Source organism: Bubalus kerabau, chromosome 21 (assembly GCF_029407905.1).
Source record: "Bubalus kerabau isolate K-KA32 ecotype Philippines breed swamp buffalo chromosome 21, PCC_UOA_SB_1v2, whole genome shotgun sequence".
Classification (NCBI taxonomy): Eukaryota; Metazoa; Chordata; class Mammalia; order Artiodactyla; family Bovidae; genus Bubalus; species Bubalus kerabau.
The window spans coordinates 49,041,668-49,056,927 of record NC_073644.1 but is presented as its reverse complement, the minus strand read 5'-3'; the positions used below and the strand labels follow the sequence as shown (position 1 = coordinate 49,056,927).

General features: G+C 46.0%; 1 long non-coding RNA gene across 1 annotated transcript; it reads left to right on the top strand.

Moving 5' to 3' along the window:
* The first annotated feature begins 8,714 nt into the window (after positions 1–8,714).
* On the top strand, positions 8,715–14,799 carry LOC129635962 (uncharacterized). Its single transcript, XR_008706564.1, has 2 exons — positions 8,715–9,267; positions 14,462–14,799. It is a non-coding gene; the product is annotated as an uncharacterized LOC129635962 (long non-coding RNA).
* The last annotated feature ends 461 nt before the right edge of the window (positions 14,800–15,260 follow it).

The following is a 15,260-nucleotide window of genomic DNA, read 5'->3' as shown; positions in this document are numbered from 1 at the left end:
TGGTCTAGCTGGGGCAGCTGCACCCCCACCCTCCACCACCAGTGAGTTCTGTGGCCTAGAGGCTCCAGAAACATCGCCCCCCCCCCCCCAGGAAGGAGGGGCCACGCTCTGCTGCCTGGCTCCTTCCCAGCTGAGAGAATCCTGAGACATAAGCTGTTCCTGGGAGGCTGTCCCCAACCCCACCCCCACAGGACTGGTGCATGGAGGCACCCAATTAGTACCCACACTGTCCAGCGGACGGGGTAGGGTGCACTGTCCAGGGAGCCTCTAGAAGTCCTGGGGTTTTGGCCACTTTGGTCAATGGCTCACCTCACCTGGTGGTTCACCAGAAGCCCCGGAAGTCAGATGCAGGGTCTGCGACCCTCGCTGGATGTACTTGCTGTGGGCTGTGCCTGGGCTCGCCATGAGTGTGGATGAGCGTGTGTCTGTGTGTGTGGCCGACTGACCCACACGTGAGTTCAGCAGTTGTATTGGCACCAAAGCCTCACAGCAGTGGGGTTCCTGCCCCAAATGTCCCCGCGGGCTGCACCCCTGCCCGGGTCACTGGCCTCTGCCCAGCCCAGCCTGCACCCTGCCTGCCCCAAGTCCCAGGGCATCACAGGACACCCCCCACCCCCCGGCTCTGTGTTTGGCACTGAAAGACCGCACTGCCCATCCCCTCGGCCCCCACCTGGTCCAGGCCAGCACAGAGGGACGGGCAGTGAGCCTGTGCCGCCCAGCCCCCGAGGGAGGGCGGGGCTCTTCCAGGCCGGGGGAAAGTGGGGGGACGGCTGCTGTGGCACAATGACTCTTTCCTTGAAGCTAAAGACAAAATGGCAGTGACGAAGGGGCGCTGGCACACGGCTGGATGCTGGCCCTCGGCGTCGGCCACAGCGGGAGCTGGGCCAGCGGGCCAGCAGGGTGGCAGGGGGTTGGTGCTGGGAGGTGAGGAGGGGGCCTGGGCACCCACGGGTTTCGGTGTGTGGGCACGTGTAGGGGGTCTTCATGGTGAACTGTCTGAGCCAGGAAGAGGCCGCAGCGGCGGGTGGTGTGGCGAGGTAGGGCCCAGGGCCCAGGGCCCAGGCTGGCCACCCGCCCTGCCACCTGGATCAGGAACCTCTAGCGTGGCGGGGGGAAGGAGGGGTGGGGAGGCCGGGGGTCCCGCAGTGTGCCTGCTGCGGGAGGCTCCTCGGTGGCAGGGCCGAGGAGGATGAGGACAGGCTCTGGGTGGCCAGCCGGCCTCTCCCGATCTGGGCCGAGCCCACAGAGCCGTGCAACCCCGTGTTCCTTCTGCTCCTGCATTGGCAGGTGGTTCTTCACACAGTCACCACCTGGGAAAACCTGCTCCCCTCTGACTCTCTCCAAACGGGGACACCTCCTGTCTGCCCTGCCTCGTCTCCTCATCACCGCCCTCTTTGCCTTCCTCTCTGTGTCTTTTGGAGAAGGCAATGGCAACCCACTCCAGTACTCTTGCCTGGAAAATCCCATGGACGGAGGAGCCTGGTAGGCTGCAGTCCATGGGGTCTCGAAGAGTTGGACACGACTGAGCAACTTCATTTCACTTTTCTCTTTCATGCATTGGAGAAGGAGATGGCAACCCACTCCAGTGTTCTTGCCTGGAGAATCCCAGGGATGGGGGAGCCTGGTGGGCTGCCTTCTCTGGGGTCGCACAGAGTCGGACATGACTGAAGCAACTCGGCTGCAGCAGCAGCAGCCGTGTCTTTTGCTCCATCTTCACCCTCCTCTCTTGCATGTGCCCCAGCTCACGTCTTCTTAGTCCGCATCGTCACTCAGCTGCCTGCTGTCCCCTGTCCCAGGGCTTCCCTCCCAGGACTTGGAGGACCCTGGATAAACTGAAGGAGAGAAGGAATTATTATTACCCCTCAGGGGAACCCTCAAGCCAGCAGAGGCCAGAGCTGGGGGATAAATGTCTGGCTGCCTTCTTGCAGGAAGGTAAGTCTGAAGCCTTCTCTGCCGGGCTCCTTAGTGGCCACCAGCAGGACCATGCTCCGAGGCCTCTCTGGAGACCCACTGGGTGGTGCACCCTGCGGTGGCCCTCCCTGCTTCCTTGAGCTGCTCTTCAAAGCTACTCCCTTCTGTTCCTGGGGAACTTCCCCAAGTCCACGGCCTGTGCACAAGCTCTTGTCCTGGACTCTGTTTTGGGCGAATCCAAGCCTACCACTCTCCTTCCTCTCCCTGTCCGTGCTGTCCCTACTCAGATGCTAAAGAATCTGCCTGCTGTGCTGGAGACCTGGGTTCAATCCCGTGGTCAGGAAGATCCCCTGGAGAAGGAAATGGCAACCCACTGCAGTATTCTTGCCTGGAGAATCCCATGGACTGAGGAGCCTGGCTGGCTACCGTCCATGGGTCAAGAAGAGTTGGACGTGGCTGAGCGACTAGCACTTTCACTTTTCACTTTCAAGCCCCCCACTCTCCTTCCTCTCCCTGTCTCCCCCAGCCCTGTTCAGCTTCCTCTCTTCTCTCTGCTGCTCTGTCCTCCTCTCAAAGTACGTTCTCCTCCCCTGCCTCCCTTCAGGCAGATGGTGTGTCCCAGGCCGACCACCAGTGAGGCATTAGAGATTCCATCACTGGACTATCCCTGGGGAGCCCGGTCTCCGCATCAAGGGAGAGGAGGGCATCAGGGACAGAATGGGGCTAAAGAGGAGAGAGGAGACTGAACCGGGCTGGAGGTGACTCAGCGTGGAGAGAGGTCTGTGTGTCTCACGGTCCTGGTCCTCACTGTGTTCCCTAGAAGAACTTTCCCCCCGGGGCCTTTAGTCCCTGGCAGGAAACATCCATTGACTGAAGGATTCTCCTTCCTGGGCTGCCCCAGGCTACTGTGAGTGCACTCCTCACCAGCTCACCCCTAAACAGCCACATTCCAGGCAACAGGTAAAGGGATGAAGAAGTAAATTCTGGACCAGATCAGGCCTTAGCAAAATTTCCTGGGAGTTGCCAGTGGCCTAGTGGTTAGGATGCCAGGCTTTACTTGCTGATGCCAGAGTTCAATCCCTGGTTGGGGAATTCATTGAGTCCACTTCTAGAGGATTATAATCTAGAGCCCCAACTCACTTTTTTTTTTTTTTGAGCCTTTTTAAAAAATTAACATTGATTTGTAATGTTGTGCTAATTTCTGCTGTACAGCAAAGTGATTCAGTTATCCACATGTTTTTTAATGTTCTTTTCTGTTATGGTTTATCACAAGATATTGAATATAGTTCCCTGCACCATATACATTTGGGCCTTATTGTTTATCCATTCTATATATAACAGTTTGCATCTGCTTACCCCGACCTCTCAATCCACCCCTCTCCCACCCTTCCTCCCCCTTGGCAAGCACAAGTCTGTTCTCTATGTCTGTGAGTCTGTTTCTGATTCCTAGATAGGTTCATTTGTGTCACTTTAAATTCCACATATAAGTGATATTATATGGTATTTTGGAGAAGGCAATGGCACCCCACTCCAGTACTCTTGCCTGGAAAATCCCATGGACGGAGGAGCCTAATGGGCTGCAGTCCATGGGGTCGCGAAGAGTCGGACACAACTGAGCGACTTCCCTTTCACTTTTCACTTTCATGCATTGGAGAAGGAAATGGCAACCTACCCCAGTGTTCTTGCCTGGAGAATCCCAGGGACGGCGGAGCCTGGTGGGCTGTGGTCTATGTGGTCGCAGAGAGTCGGACACGACTGAAGCGACTTAGCAAGAGCATATGGTATTTATCTTTCTGTGTCGGATTTCACTTAGTATAATAATCTCTAAGTCCATCCATGTTGCTGCAAATGGCATTACTTATTCTTTTTATGGCTGAATAGTACTCTATTGTATATATGCACCACATCTTCTTTATCCTTTCACGTTGCATAGATGGACGTTTAGCTTGTTTCCTTGTCTTGGCTATTATGAATAATGCTCTTAGGAACATAGGGGTGCATGTATCTTTTTGAATTACAATTTTGTCTAGATATATTCCCAAAATTGGGATTACTGGATCATAGGGCAACTCTATTTTTAGTTTTTTGAGGAACCTCTGTGGTGTTTTCCATAGTAACTGTGCCAAGTTGCACTCCCACCCACAGTGCAGGAGGGTTCCCTTCTCTCCACACCGTCCCCAGTATTCATTATTTGCAGACTCTTTGATAACGGCAGTTCTGACAGGGATGAGGCGGTACCTCATTGTAGTTTTGATTTGCATTTCTCTAATGATTAGCAATGTTGAGCATCTTTTCATGTGCATGTTGGCCATCTGTATTCAGCTCACTTTCCTTATGGTCTATAAACCAGTTTAATTTCTACTCTAAAGCCCCCACCTGGCAGGAAAGTCCATGTCAGTCATTGCTGAAGCTTCATTTCCCTTCGGTACTCAGGACGCCCAAGTGCCTGGAGAATTAGGATGGGGCCTGTTCTCTCATGCACATCGATCTGTCATTTACCAAAGCACAGTGGTGGGCAGTAGCTGGGATCCGTTTCCATGTGATGCATGGAGAGAAATCTTTGCCAACACTGGATCCCCAAAGGCCTCCCATCCCACGAAGGTGGGCAGGCCACTTCCATCATGGACATCTGTACAAGGATAACGTTACTCACACCTCTTATACCTTCCAGGCCCTCATGATTTCTTCTCTCTCAAAGGCCATCTCCCCTTCTTACCTTGTCCCTTCCCTTTACAACAGACATGAAGCCCATTGAGTTTAGATTATTTTTTACAGGACAAGAAGAGTTCATTGACCTCAACCTCCTTCTGCCTTGCACGGAACCCAAATCAAGGAAACGAGAAGTTACCAACCTGGCAGTCTACTTGAAATGGAAGAGTTAGTTGGAATACTATAAAAAACATAAATCAATATATCAAAACATCACCCTGCGACTCTTTCATTCTCCAGCACTTTATGGACCTGCTTTGGAGCCAAGCACTGTGCCAGCCGTGGAGACACAGACACAGAGCCCCTCCAGGTTCAGAACTCAGCCCACCCTGTCCTAGTGGGGAAGACAGACATGGGGTCACCTAACTTTAGGACTATGTGCCAACATAAAGGGAGTGTGCACCCAGAGTCATGGGAGCTGAGACCAGGAAGCTGCAGACATGGCCTGTGCCCAGGGAGGACTCAGCTGGAAGAAGACTTCTGAGCCAAGACTCTGAGAATGAGGAGAATTTGCAGCATTGAGAAGAGGAGGTAAGTCTTCTAGGCAGATGTCAAAAAGAACCAAGCCATTCTGGGAATGAGTGGGCTTGGGGTCAGAGTGCTCATTTGGGAGTGATGAGAGCAACAGTGAAAGAGGAGTTTAACAAAGTCCCCAAGGAAGACTTATTTGTAAGATGGGCTGAGATGGTTTTTTCTTTCCTTTTTGTTGCTGGAATAGGGGTAGAGGTGCAATAAATAGCCCTATCTCCCTCTCCTCAAAAAGAAAGTTTGGAACCAATTGAAAAATAAGACGCAGAAAATAGGTGAACACTTACATGTCAACTTTATGATAAATAAAAGCTAAATAGGAGGACACAGAGAAATGTGCAGGCCCCACAGTCTTCCTAATACGTCACGGCCACTGTAGACCGTGTTCACCCAGCTGCAGACAGACTGGACAACCTCAGACCTTCCCCCAAGTAGTGGATTTACAGCCTGGTGAGCAGCCCAGAATATAGTCCCTTTGCAAGTGGGCAGGCCCTACAGAGAGTGTTTATTAATTCACTAGGACTGAAGTACCACAGACTGGTGACTTGAACAGCAGAAATGTATTTCCTCATAGTTCTAGAGTCTAAATTCCAAGATCAAGGTGTCAGCTGGTTCGGTTTCTTCTGAAACTTACAGTAGGCCTTCTCCCTGCTATGTCTTCACGTGGTCACCCCTCAGTCTGTATTGTCTGTGTCCTAATCTCCTCCTATAAGGATACCAATTTAACTTTATTGTTGTTGTTTAGCCACTAAGTCATGTGCTCCTCTTTGCGACCCCATGGCCTCCAGCCCGCCCAGCTCCTCCGTCCGTGGGGTTTCCCACATCACACCCATATCCCTCTATGGGTGCTCACATTATTTTCATTTTATGAAATAAAGCACTACCTCACATTTATGTAGAAACCAAACTTTTCATAACACTGTCACATCAAAATCAAAGCAGGAGGGACTTCCCTGGTGGTGGGTGGTTAATAATCGACCTTCCAATGCAGGAGAGACACGAGTTCAGTCCCTGATCGGGGAGCTCAGATCCTATATGCCATGGGGCAACTAAACCCAAGTGCTGCAACAAGAGAAGCCTGCGTGCCACAGCGAAGACTGAAGGCAGTCAAAATTTTAAAAATTCAAATAAATTTTTTAAATTAAAAAATAAAAAAATTTAAGTTAAAAAAAAAACATGAAAGAAAGGTAGGAGAGTTTTCAGAAATCACCTAACCATACTCACTCCTTTTACAGATGAAAGAATCCAGGCCTGATTGCAGTCCAGCCAAGGGTCACACAATTAATTAGTGGTCACCTGTGACCACTTGCGATTCATTTGACTTTATGGTCCCCAACCCAAGATTTTCTATCATCTTTATATCCACTTCTCTGTAGGACCTATCCTGAAGATCAGCACAACTGTTTGAAAAGGAAATTGAAATAAAAGAGATGCTGAGCCGCTAACTGCTCTGAAGGGACTCAAGTGACTTGGCCTAAAACGTGTGTTTGTTTACATTTGCATTGGCCAGTGCTGAGTCTGGGTGCCACCGTCAGCAGGTACTCAGTTCACATTAGCTGCCTGCAGGCATGAATGCTTGAAGAGCCAGAAGACTGGAGACAGGAAGTGTTTTTTCCAAAAGTAGGTGAAGAGCGATTCTTCAAACAATAGAGCCCTGAACTTGGCATTGACTAGGCCTCTCCTGGGCTTGTACTCTGACACCTCTCCCCATCCTGCAGGCATCTTTCAAGGTCATCTCAGCTTCTTTCCTCTCCTCCATTCCTATATCAAATTTGTTTCCAAGTTCTCTCATATCTCCTTCTTTTCCATCTCTGTTGCTGCATCCTGGCCCTAGGCCCTTATCACGTCAACGCTGGTCTGGACTCACGTGTCTGGCAGGGTTGAGCACAGAGGCCCACGCGGCAGCTAGGAGGCTATCTGAGCGGATCAGCCTGCAGTGGACACTTGTTTCAGGTTCCCTCCCCCTCCTCAGCCTGTGGCTTCCTCGTTATTGGCTCCCCTCATATGTACCCCCGCAGCACCCCCCACCCCCGCCTCCTTCCAAGCTTTCTCTACCGCCTCACCTGTGCACACCCCTCCCCCAACCCCCACCTCAAGTTTCAATTAACCAGCTGCCCATAGAAAGATTCCAGCAAATTTATTCTCCCTAAAATAGAAGTGACCCATAACAAGGCTTAATGAGATCATCCCCCAAGGAATTTCATAAGGGACCTTCCCTTCAGCCAATGAAATGAGAGTCAGCTGGGTCTCAGAGCGTCTTCGCGGAGGGAAGTTTGCTGCACCACCTCTGGGGCATGTTGGTGGTCCGGGCCCCCCGACAGGCATGGAGTGTGGAAAGCAGGGACACGTGGTCTAGGGGCTCGGTGAGAGGACCCGGAAGTACAAGCTCACCCTCTCCAGAGGTTTGCCAAGAACCCACAGGAAACCTGACGCCCGCCCTGACTCAGCCCACTGTGGTTCCCTGTCCTGCTGCCACAAGCCCAAAGCATTCTCGAGAAGAAGATGGTTGGGAATGGACCTTTCGCCCCTCCTAAACTGCTAGAAATGGGTCAGTGTTCAGGGCGGTGTGGAGCTCCCCTGACAGAGCAGGGAAAGGAGGATGCTTGTTTTCCCTGCTTTTGAAAGACGATCGCCTCTGTAGCCAGGAGTGGTGCCAGCTGCGGGCAGTGTCCAGCCCAGCAGACGATGGGTCACTGGGCACTCAGGGGGAGTTCTCGCCTGTCTGCATTTTTGTCTGTGTGTGCACTTTACTGGCTCCCACGGCCCCCTGCCCCACATCTGCTCCCCTGCTGGAGGACCATTCTCCCTTCTCTGCCCAAACCAAAGCACCCAGAGTCTCAGAGAGTGCTGGGAGCCGGCATATTGCATATTGAGTGAGGATCTGGAATAGCTCAACTGGAATTCTATCACTGCTGAGAGCCAGCGTGAGGCACTCCACCCATGACAAAGGTCATGAGGAAGGAGGCTCGGCATACGCAAAGGCGGGATCGAGCCTCAGGAGTCCCCCTGGAAATTCTCGAGCATCTACCCCCAAAACCAGAGTCTGCCTACTTTCTGCTTTGTGCTTTCACCTACACCTCTGACTTTACGGGGGGCTGTCTCCCACTACCTCTCTCTGAAAAAAGAGTTAGCTTACAGCTCCAGTTAATAATTCTTGGATGTGACAGTGTTTAACCTACAAACTCCTTTGGAAATCCTCTAGCCTGCCTGAATAGGTTTTTCTGGCCACATGTGATTGTTCAGAGCCTCCCAACTGTGAGAGGCAGGAGATGTTCTAAACTGCCTAAACACAGATTCCTTTGAGTAGTTAAAAGATTGATTAGAAAATGTATTGGTGAAGGGTTTTTCACTTGTTGGGCCAATGTTTGCTGCTAAGTCTCCATACTCCTTACCTACTGTGTCTTTGGCAGTGTATTGGTTGATATAATGGGTGTATAGAAATGTAAAATGCCGCTTTGTCCAATGCTTTTTGGAAGGCTGGCGCCTGACTTTGGAATAATCACCTTTAGAGAAAGATAAGTTTCTTAAAATGTTAACAGGCCTCCGGGCCAGAAGATGATGTCAATCACCTGAACTTTTGCATATGATAAGTTTGCAGGAAGAAAGCCTGGCTTGCTGCATGACTCTACCCCTTCCCCCATTATCCTCTATGCATACCTTAAGGTATAAAAACTACTTTGGAAAATAAAGTGCGGGCCTTGTTCACTGAAACTTGGTCTCCCCATGTCACTCTCTCTCCCAAATTCCAGCTGAGCGTCCATCTGGAGCGCGGATGTCCTCTGCGACCATTTATTTGCCTGGGCTTCTAAGACCCACTCGAGAAGGTGTCTAAGGTGGGGCACCTTCCGCTATTCGAGAGGGCGCCTGCGGCCTCCGTGGTCAGAGCTAACCTGGTGTAACGGGTTATATTGATTTTCCGCGTAAACCAAGCCACTCAGCTTCTTTTCTCCACTGAATTTCCTCACTGAGCTATCCTTATTCTATTACTCTTTGTATCCTTAATTAAAGTGTAATTAAGCAGTTATTCCCTGACCCTCGCCTAGCCGTCTCTCCTTCGAATACCCTGGATCAGCCGGGGCTGGTCCCCGGCAGGTGGCGCCCGAGACAGGGACTTCGAAGGTAAGCTCCCTGCAATTAGGGTCATCAGCCCTTTTTGCTCCCCCGTTCTCGGAACAACTGGGTCATCAGCTCTCTTGTTCCCCCACGGAGCAGTTTGGGTCATCAGCTCTACTGCTCCCCCCTCGAAACAGTTTGGGTCATCAGCCTTCTGTTTCCCCCCCGGGACAATCTGGGTCATCAGCCCCTATTGTCCTTCCAATGTTCGGGACGGCTAGGACCCCACTCAAGGGTGCCGCGGACCCCCCTGTAGGATAGACAGGGCTGAGGAGTGGGAAGTGTTGAAAGTGTTGAAGACTTAGAGAAAACGGTTTCTGAAGTTAAAAGGCCAAAGAAAAGCCTGATCTTTTAAAAGCTAAAAGCTTTATCTTCTATTATACTTAATTTTCTGACATGGGTAACACTGAAACTAACAATGGCAACTCTTTATACAAGTAATCTTCAAACTGATAAAGAGGCTACTGTTAATTTAGATACTTGGGTGAAGGTAAAAAACAACTAAAAACTTATGCTATAAATATGATTAAAAATGTTCTGGACCCTCGTCATGAGGCTGTGGGATAGCCTATGGGAGAGGCTATAGCGGTGGATGGTAGTGGGTCTCCACCTTCTGCGCAGATCATATTTTCTGCCATTGACAAAAAAAAAAAAGGAGGGAGACTGTGCTCTACCTCCCGACAAAGGAGAGGGCTTACAGGACGCTGCGGCCGGGCGCCCTGGCGAGCCCCCTCCCCCTCTACACAAACCTTTAAAAATTTATCCAACAATTTCTGATTTAAGGCAGCTACCCCACCTCCGCTTGCACCTCCCAGGGCCTAGGAATTCCCCAGTTTACATCCAAGCCTCCCAGAGCATTGCCTAAGGCTAAAAAAGATTTAAAAAAAAAAAAAAATTCTTTTAAACAAAGGAGCTTTTAAAGAATACACAATATACAGAGCCTGCTCATTGCAGAAAAACCCCTGGGGGGGGGGCCTCACCCAAGCAAAAATAAAAACAAAACAAAACAAAAAAGTAAAAAAGGAAAAAAAGTAGAGAAAGATGTAAAGATAGAGAAAGAGCTAAAGACTGAAAAAGAGAGGAACGGAGAAGGAAGGAATCAGGGAACGCATCAAGATAGAGAAAAGAAGTTAAAAAAAAAGAGATAACAGAAAAAGATAAAAAGAAAAAAAAAATTAAGGAAGAGAAGAGGATAAAGAGAAAGAAACGAAGGAAAGAAGGGTAGCGAAAAAAGAAGGGTGAAAAAAAAGTGAGAAAGGCAGGAAGAGAGAGAGAAAGACAGTAAGAGACGCTGTGACCAGGTGCCCTGGCGAGCTCCCTCCCGCTCTGCGCAAACCTTTAAAAAACAAAAAACTTATCCACCACTTTCTGATTTAAGGCCATCGCCGCCGCCTCCGTTTGCGCCTTTCAGGGCTCAAGAGTTCCCCACTTTGCCCCCAAAGCCTCTCAAAGTGTTACCTAAGCCTGAGAAAAAAAAAAAAAAAAGTTTTTTAAACAGTGGAGCTTTTAAAACAGACTGCCTGCACAATATGCAGAGCGTGCTCCTTGGAGAAAACCCCCTCAGGGGGGTCTCACCCAGGCTAAGAGAAAAACCGTAAGGGGATTTAACAACAATATTAACCCTTGACTAGCTGGTTACTCCAATTCCAATGGGAGTGGCTGGCCCCCTGCCTGAGGGCATTGTAGGACTTGTGCTAGGGCGAAGCTCGCTTTCTTAAAAAAAAAAAAAAAAAAAAATTCGGTGGTACATGGTGTAGTAGATTCTGATTATATTGGAGAAATTAGTTTTGATCTCGCAGCCTACCAAAACTGCAAATTAATAAAGGTCAAAGAATAACACAGTTTTTGCTTTTACCTTATCAGACAGGAAAAAACTTGACTTCTCAAGCTAAGAGCCACAGAATATTTGGATTTAGTGATCTAGCTTTTTGGGTGCAGAAAATTACAGCTCCAAGGCCTTTAAAAGATCTTTTAATTCAAAAAAGTAAAATCTCAGGGCTATTAGACACAGGAACAGACGTCTCTTAACATTTCTGGGAAAGACTGACCCAGCTCCTGGCCAACACATACTACTGAAAATGAGTTGGTGGGATTAGAAAAGCAGAGTGGGAATGCTATAGAGAAAAAGGTGAGAGAGCGTTTAAAGCCTTGAAGAGTAGTGAGTTCCCCGTTGCTGGAAGTATTCAAGCAAAGATTAGATGGTTACTTGTCATATAAAAAGCTATAGACCAGATTTAGTTTACAAAATGATAATTGGAGAAGCTTATAAAGATGTTGTGTAACACCTCTTTACTTGCTTCTCATATTTAGGTGCCAAAAGTTTTAAAAATTGATAATGCCCATTTGAAGATTGTTTACTAACTTTAAATGATTTCCAAAAATTATTAGGGGACATTAATTGGATACGCCCACATTTAAAACTGACTACTGCAGATTTAAAGCCTTTGATTACTTAAAAAGCAATCCTAATTCCAGTTCTAAGAGAAAGTTGACTAAATGAGACAGTCAGCTCTTGTTAAAGTAGATGAGACTTTAAATGATCAGTTAATTAGGATTAATATTACCAAAAGATGAGATTAAATTATTCTTGCCACAAAACATACACCTACAAGGCGCTTGTGACAAAAAGGCCCATTGGTTCCATCTATCAGTGACCCCAAGAAAAATAGTTTTATCTTTTCCCAGCCTGGTGACACAATTAATTATAAAAGGAAGAAAAAAGAAGTGTAAAACTTTTTAGAAAAAAAGTAACAAATATAATAATTTCACTCAATAAGGATCAACTGCAAGTCTTTTACAAAATAGTGATGATTGGCAAGTTGCCCTGATAGATTTCAAGAGTCAAATTTTGTTTCATTTGCCCTCAAGCCCCCACAGTAGTTAAAAGTTCAAAAATGTTAGATTGGAAGTTTGAGGATACCTGTGAAACTTTCCAACCCTATGTAGTTCCTATGCTCCCCTTTACCCTATGGGGGAGGGACGTGCTGTCTCAAATAGGAGATACTCAGAGAAGGGTTTTCTCAATTTCTTAGTTGTCAACAGGCGGTACAATTAACAATACTTTATATGTTGTTATAAATACATAATATAAATATATTTACATAATTACAGTTTGCCTAGTTAGGTATGGGTATAAATAAAATATAATAAAGGTATACCTAATTCTATTTATAGATCTATACTTGATTAATTTGTATATAAATATGTATGCCATATATGCATATTATATATATACTGTATAATTAAATATGTATTGCAGTAATGTGTGAGTGGCTGATATTAATTGGTATAGATTGATGTGCTGTGATGATATATGTTCTATATACCGTATAATTATATATGTGTGACATGTATTATTGCAGTACATTGGTTTGTGTTGGTTGGTATTAGCTGTGTACGTATTGTATTGCTGTAATATATATATTAATATATTAATTATAAAGATTAATTCAAGTATATCGATTTATATATATTATATGGTAACAAGTATAAACTATATAAATACATTTTACATTTAGGTATATCTGTATACTAAAATGAGATAAGGAGGTTATACATTTATTTTTTAAATTTATACAAAGACCTAAACTAAACATTAGACCTAAATTAACATATCTTTAAATTCATGTTGTTAAAATGTAAATTTTAAAAATTAAAAAATTAAATTGACAACTGCTTGACAATTCCTTTGCCATAAAACCCCCATAGGTGTAATTGGGGAAGCCAGGCAAAAAATTGGTTTTATGGCAAAACGGCTCCCTAGAGTGGGTCCATCTTCCCGCTCAAACTAAAAAAGTAGTGGCTTCTTATCTAGGATTAATAGCTACTTTGATATTAAAAGAAAAAAGCGGAACATTGAATTATTTGGTAAAGAGCCATCAGAAATTGTAATTCCATATAATAAAAAACAACTTGATGTGCTTCTAATGTTTGAAAATTGGCAGATTACTATAAGAAACTATTTTGGTCAAAATTTTTGCATCATTTTCCTTCACATGTTTTGCTGAATTTTATATCCAGACATCCAGTTATTTTTCCTGTCAGATGTAAACAGTCTCCTATTCCAAATGCTCAGATAGCCTTTACTGACAGGTCAGCAAATGGTAAAGCCTCCATAGTTACTAAAAATCACCAAAAGGTTTTAGAAACACAGGAAACTTCAGCTCAAAGAGCTGAACTAACAGCAGTCATAGAGGCTTTTGCTATGTTTACAGATGAGGAATTTAATCTTTACTCTGATTCTCAGTATGTGGTCAGGCTGATTCCACACATTGAAACTGCGGTTTTGCCTGAAAATAAAACTACCATATTTCATTTGTTAACTAAGTTACAGCAACAAATTTGGAAAAAAAAATATTTTTCATTGGACACATTCGGGCTCATTCCAGATTGCCTGGCCCTTTAAATGCCTTTAATGATTTGGCTGACTTGTTAACCAGAAATACAGTGGCTACTGTGATTGAGGAGGCCAGAGCCTCTCACTCACTTCATCATCAATACGCTACTGCTTTAAGACATCAATTCCAAATTCCCAGAGAGACTGCTCGAGAGATTGTGCGTTCTTGCTTACACTGCCCCACTGTTTATAATAATCTACCTATGGGAGTTAATCCTCATGGTCTCAAACCTAACGTACTCTGGCAGACAGATGTAACTCATGTTTCTTCATTTGGAAAACTGTCCTTTGTTCATGTAACTGTAGATACCTTTTCTCACGTTATTATTGCAACTGCTCGTACCAGAGAGGCAGGTAAAGATGTGATACAACATCTCTTTACTTGTTTTTCATATTTGGGCCTGCCAAAAGCTCTGAAAACTGACAATGCTCCTGCTTACACTTCTAAGTCTTTTCAGAAATTTTGTATAAAGTTTCAAATTAAACATAATACAGGCATCCCTTATTATCCACAGGGACAAGCCATTGTTGAAAAAACGCATCAAACATTAAAAATCCAAATTCAAAAACTAAAAGAAGGGGAGTTTAAGTATAGTTCTCCCCATCAAATCTTGCAACATGCTCTTTTCGTAATAAATATTTTAAATACTGATTTCAGCCAGAACTATTGCAATGCTTCGTCATTGGTGCCTGGAGCAATTAAATGCAAAACCATTAGTCAAATGGAAGGCCCTCTCAGGACAATGGAAGGGTCCTGACCCATTATTAACTATCGGTGGAGGATGTGCTTATATTTTTCCACAGGATGCAGATTCTCCAATTTAGACAGGCTGATTCACCATGTTGCAGACCCCCAGACATCCAGTTCACCCATTGCTTCGATCACAAAAGAGGAGCCCGCCAGAAGGGGAGGCAAGATAAACATCGAGATCCCGGCGGGACCGACGGGGCTGCTGCAGCGCGAACTCCAACCAGAAAATAATTCTACTTATTCTGATTTGGCTTGTCTACCCTCTCCTTATGTTTTTCTCTTTACCAACGATTCTGGAAAACTTAATGTACATGTGACTTTAAACTGGTGGACCCAATGTAGTGACCTGTGAATAATGTATGCTCTCATCTTGTTTAAACCCTCAATATAATGTTTGCTCCTTTGTAGTGTTACAACGTCCACCTTATCTTATAATGTAACCACTTATTGATATAACTATAGTCTTGCTGTATTACAACAACTTCAGGATTTAATGCGATTGCGACGATTTGTGGGCTTACTTATTTTAGGAATATCAGCTTTAATAACCGCAATTACTTCTGTTACTGTGGCAGCAATATCATTGACTCAACAAGTGCATACTGCCCAATATGTTGATACCATGTCTAAAAATGTTTCACTAACTCTAACAACACAGGAAGCTATAGATAGGAAATTAGAGATGAGAGTAGACGCCTTAGAAGAGGCAATAATGCATATTGGGACTGATTTACAGGCTTTAAAAGTGAAAATGGCTTTGTCTTGCCACGCTGATTACCGGTGGATATGCGTGACATCTTTAAAGGTAAATGAGACAGATTATGAATGGAAAAAAATCAAAAATCATATCTC